The sequence below is a fragment of the Mus pahari genome, chromosome 17 (genome assembly GCF_900095145.1).
Source record: "Mus pahari chromosome 17, PAHARI_EIJ_v1.1, whole genome shotgun sequence".
NCBI lineage: Eukaryota > Metazoa > Chordata > Mammalia > Rodentia > Muridae > Mus > Mus pahari.
In genome coordinates, this window is record NC_034606.1 from 25,057,647 (window position 1) to 25,063,138 (window position 5,492).

Consider the following 5,492-nt stretch of genomic DNA (forward strand, 5'->3'; position numbering starts at 1 on the left):
TAAAGGCGTGCACCACCACCACCCAACTCTCACAGTCCTTTTATTTGGGCTTTGTATACAATTCCTTCAGCTTTGCCCCCCCCCACAAAAAATGATCATTTTAGAATTCTGAATTTATGGTGGTGTCTACTTTCCTTCCATGGCCTCCTACTCCATCTGAGGGCTTCATCCCAAGATGCCCATCTGAGGACTGCATCTAGATGGCCTGAGTGGAAAATCGTTCCTTTTGTAGCCTTGCTCTATTTCTCTGAAGATTCCACCTGTCCCCACCTCACCTTGCTCTGCAAATTTGTTATGGCAGATAGCCATCGCCTAGAGTGTTATTCACTGGGTTGGTTTGAGGAATCCTTGCAGAAGCCAGCTCTAACATCCTAAGCTGTTGGACATAGTGGATGGCTTTATCTCAGGTATTCAGAGTGAGACTCATGGAACAAAACATGTAAGTGAACTGAGAAAGGGGTCCTTCCTTTGTGGCCTTTGGTTCAGCATGTGCAGATCAGGTAGTCTGACTGGTTACTGGTGTCAGCCAGGATAGTAGCTTGGCTGTCACCAACTCATTATTCCTGATCTCCAGCCTTTAGGCTCTGGAACACCACCACCAAAGACCAACCCACTTCTTGAATAGTATGTAACAAGTCCTTTCACTGGAGTTTTATACAGGACACATAATGATGGGATCTCTCTTGGAGCCCATGAACAAAGAAGTTTTCCCAACTTTTCTGGGCCTATACCACCCTGCCCCATCCTCTAGTGTCAGTGGAATGATCAAGCAACAGCAAAACCATCCCTAAGACTTGAGCTGGATGCATCCTGGTGACCTGTGAGTAAGATAAATGCCACAGTCCCATGAAAACCATACTGTATCTTTAGTGGGCCTTTAAATTAGAACCTCGGTGCAGGCTTGATCAAGTAAACAGCAATATCTCCTTTGTAAACCTGTGAGGCGCTGCTCACTAGGAGAAGTGAAATTTGATGATGACAACTTCTGTAAATTCCTGGCCGATGGATCTCGATGTGTGTATATGTGCAAACACACACGTGCACGCACACACGTGCATGGCCTTCTAGACTGTGAGTTTCCCAAGGGAGAGGTCAGTAGCTGGTTCTCAGTTTGATTCCTATTGCCTGGCATACAGCTCTATTCACAGCAGCCTCTTAATGAGACAGGTAAATGAAAGAGAGAGAGAGAGAGAGAGAGAGAGAGAGAGAGTCATTCATTCAACTTTGCTTAACTTCTTCCACATACTCAGAATTAAATAGCTTTTCTTTAATTAGCAAATTTTTTTGAGCAGTCAGCTGGTTGATCGATTTCACTGATTTGTTAGTTAAAATCCAAAGCTGCCCCCTCTCCCCATCCCCACCCCCTTTACCTTCGTAAGAGCATCTGGTTTAACGGAAAGGAAAGAAAAACTTGAGGAAATTAAGTAAATGATGTCAGGGCCTGAGCGGAAGCAGATATGCTATGTTCTTGTCAGCTTGTAACCAGAGAGACATAAATACACATTAGGGGAGAGGAAATTCAAAACAGACCGGGGAAGGAGAGCATGGCTGAGGCGTTGAAAATCAGTAAACTCAGAACCTGCCACTCACAGGGGCCCGGCAGGCTGTGACCCTGATGAATCAGGTCTCATTGGCTGTTATTGTTTGAATGATGCGAGCTGTCAGAAGTCCACAGGTCCCACCCATTCTTGGTAGCACAATTGACTTTTTGAGGGGTGAGGTTTAGGGTTAGGGTGCCTTCTTTCCCTATTTGTCATCTCAAGTTTTGGGAGGAGCCGCCTTTCTTCTAAGTGAGCCCGCCTCTACTTTAATGTCACGGTTTTTGTGCTAAAAAATTTTCAAGACATTTAAGAAACAAAATTTCTGATTCTTGCTTTTCTCTAGGACTGCCATAACCACTTAAATTGACCAAAAAGGTACTGCTTTCCTCTTAAAGACAAAGTTAGCACACAGATGGTTATTTTGAGTTCAGGAAAGTGACTTCCTTCGCCCATGGTAACTTATAGCCATGACCTCCAAGTCCCTTTAACTGATCTCAGAGGCAAGGCAAGTCTATAAGCTGTGCTTCAAGAAACTCCAAGGATTCTGAGACTAGCTAGCATTTTACAAAGGAAAACTTACAAATTTCTCCTGGGATTCCCAGCAGTGGCTATTTAATTCCAAACCAGTGAGACAGGATATATGACTGAAGGCAAAAGCCCAGAGCCTGGCTGCCACACTGCTCCCAAGAAGATAAAACACAGGAAGAAGAGATTGAAAGGGATCTCCAACATCAGGATCAGTCTTCATACTGATATTTCTTTCTATCTTTTGACATAGGGTCTCATTTAACTCAGTCTGGCCTCGAACCCCTAACCCTCCTACTTCTCCTGCCTTCCAAAAGCTGGGATTACAAGCATGCACCGCTACATCCTAGTCCCATACAATTCCCCCAGCTTTGTGCAGCTGCCAGGTACCTCAATGTGTTACAACTGCTTTGTCATCTGTTCCCATCTGGAAACCACCAAATGCGTCCTGCTCCCGGGGAGAGAGGTAGCCACTTAGGTTTTTCTTGCTGTGCTTGGACTGGGCATACCATCCTTGCTTCCTGAGCAAGGCCCTGGCATCCATGTGCTATGCCTTTAGACAGGAGAAAGGCTTGTGTATTTTAGATTTCTTGGAAGTCTACTAGACCACATGAGTACCCGGGCTCCATTTCCCTGAATTATTGGGCCCCATTGCCACAGTATGAGACCAGTAACAAAGTGGGCAGCAAGGCTGGGAGAGTGTTCTCAGCTAGCTTCTGGAGCTAAAGAAAGGCTTTTCTAGGACGAGGTCACCAATATCACTCGAGGACTCTGCAGGACAGAATTGAAGGAATAAGCAGGGGCCTCATGCTAAATGGGATAAAGCGTCCTTGTCTGAAGGCAACACAGTGTCCTCTTGTCGGGTGGCCGAACCCAAACCTGCTGTGCGCTGTCTTTGGCTGCTAGGCCAAAGGTTTGCAATACCCTGGCTAAGTGGCTTTCTGAACAGACCCACTGTGCCCTTTTCCCTCCATGTGACCTTAGACGGTGCTTGGATCTATCCTCCAATGCCAGCTTTGCCCACCTGTGACTTTGGACAACTCTTTTGCTCTCTCTGAGCCTCAGAAGCCTTCATTTGTAAAATGGAGATAATGTCCACACAAGGATCTCGGTGTGTGAGGCTGAGGTGAGATTGCGTACCACGGGCATGTGCTTCTCTAGCACACACGAAGAGATGGAGGCAGACTCCTAAGCCACCTGTGTGATCAGGCCACAGTAAATGTAGCCTGGGCACCTAACCTGGGCACGGTAAGTGTCAGAAAGCTCTGGGCCATCAGTTTGCACATGCGCGTTCCCCTTCTCCTAGCCCACCCCTGGATTTCTCTCATCTCAAAGCCCAGCAGCTTCCCCGGTTCTGAATCCCATATTTGCTCGTGGGACTTACAGATCCAGCTTCTCAGGTTTAGACAAAGATTCTCAGTTGTCCTGCAGACCTCTTAGAGCTCTTGGCCCACCTCTCTCAAGAGGCATCTAGACTTCACTTACTACCCCATACCTCGGTTCCCAGTGGGCTTAGCGTGCTGTACCCTCCAGTGGAGTCGAGGACTGTCAACATAAAGCCCGCTAGAATCTGGTGGGAGGTGGGGACTCTGCCCACGGGGGGCCTTGATGGAGTCTAATCCGAGGTCAAGATTCTTAGATGCTCTTTTTAAAAAACTATAATGTCCCCCTAAGTCCCATCTGACCAGGCTCAGCACATATATTCCCTTCTCAAAGGAGCCATATAGATTCAGAGTTATAAGCTAAAGCACCCCTCCCCCATTATCTCAGGAAATATTCCGTTTATTATCATTTCTACTTGTGTGCTTAATGGTTTGTTCACTGTTGTTCTTCCCTTATTTTTATTAGGCTATGTATAAGAGATGTTCCAAAAGAAGTGATGAGGTAGGGGGTGGGTTCTGCATCCCTTTCATTTTAGGGCTGGAGTCAAAAGTTGCTCATGTAGGGAGAGACATTTTCTTCAGTGGTGTAGCCATTAGTAAGATGCCCATGTTCCTATAAATAACCCCTCATTAACATTCCTTGTTGTAACCCTAATTAAATACATTGTTTCATTAAAGAAAAAAAAAGTCTCACTATGACCAAATGCAACTAGCTATATGGTACTCTGGAAAATGTGTGCTTTTCCTCTGTGCATTTATGCAACCAACTAAAAATTAGAGCTTTCACGGTGATGGGTGGTTGTGGATTTTGAGGACCAACTAATGGACTCCCTTTGATTGTAAGTAACATCGTTGAGCCTTCAAGCATTCAAACATTAGCATGAGTGTTTGGTCTGTGGCCTTGTGGTAGTGGCTTAGAGTAGATGGCTGGGTAAAGCTTTAGAAAAGTGGGGGGTTAAGTGTGAGGTGTGAGTTGGAGATAGAGCAACAGATAACCCCACAGGCACCTGTGATTGAACAGCTAGGCACACCCCAGTCTCACCAGCGGCAGCATTCTTCCTGTCTTATTTACCCTTCTCAGGCACTTATTCCTTAACCACCCAGCTAAGTCTTAACCCACTCAGGTTGGAAATCAATGTAGGCAAATCTAATTCACACCTGTTTTATACCATTTAACCAGTTGAAGACACCTGAGTGCACTCCTCTCTGTAAGCAGTCAGTGGGCTGAGAAAGCAAGGGCCGGACACAGTTCCTGAAGGAGTCATAAACTGTAGCTCTTCCACTGCTGGATCCTTTCCTTTGCCAGACAGACCTGTTATCCATCACCATTTGGTAGGAGAAGAGTATGCGAATCAGGTTATCTGGAAAAGAATCATGGTTTCTAAGAGACAGACAGCTGGCACCTGCCAACCTTCTACTCATTAATTCCACTGTTCTTGGTGGCACCCTCCCTTCACTAACTTTTCCCCAGGAAATACGCTCTTCTTCCTGGATTAGACGGGCTATGTGGTCATGGCTTATCTTCAGAAGCCCAGTGCAAATGTCACCTCTTCTCTGAGACATTTTTGAGACTCCACCCTCAAAGGCTGGAAGAAAGGCCCCTTCTGTGGGGAGCCGTCCTCACAATCGCCATGGCAAGATGGCGCTGGCATCCGGTGTTCTAACTGGTAAACAAGCGGTCTGCGCATGTGCCCCGTAAATTTCCATCCCTTGCGCCCTGCCTGTCCCGTGGCGTCATCTGGGCCGATAGTGAGCAGCCAACCGGGGAGCTACACGTCCTAGGCGGAGAACATTTCCTATGTAAGGGAGAGGGTTTTTCACCTCAGGGTCTCTGCTTTCGAGTAGCTTATGCATTGCCTCTCGAGATGCATTAAAGCTTTACTGCAGAAGAATCCTAACGATGTGTCGCTGGCGAGACAGTAGTGCGTCGCATTCTGGTGCTGAAACCCGGGAATCTCAACATCGTCAGCACCTTCGGAGACCCCTCGGCGACAGGGAGGATCCAGAACTGCAGGGAGGTAAGTTTCGGAGAGGTATGTCTGTC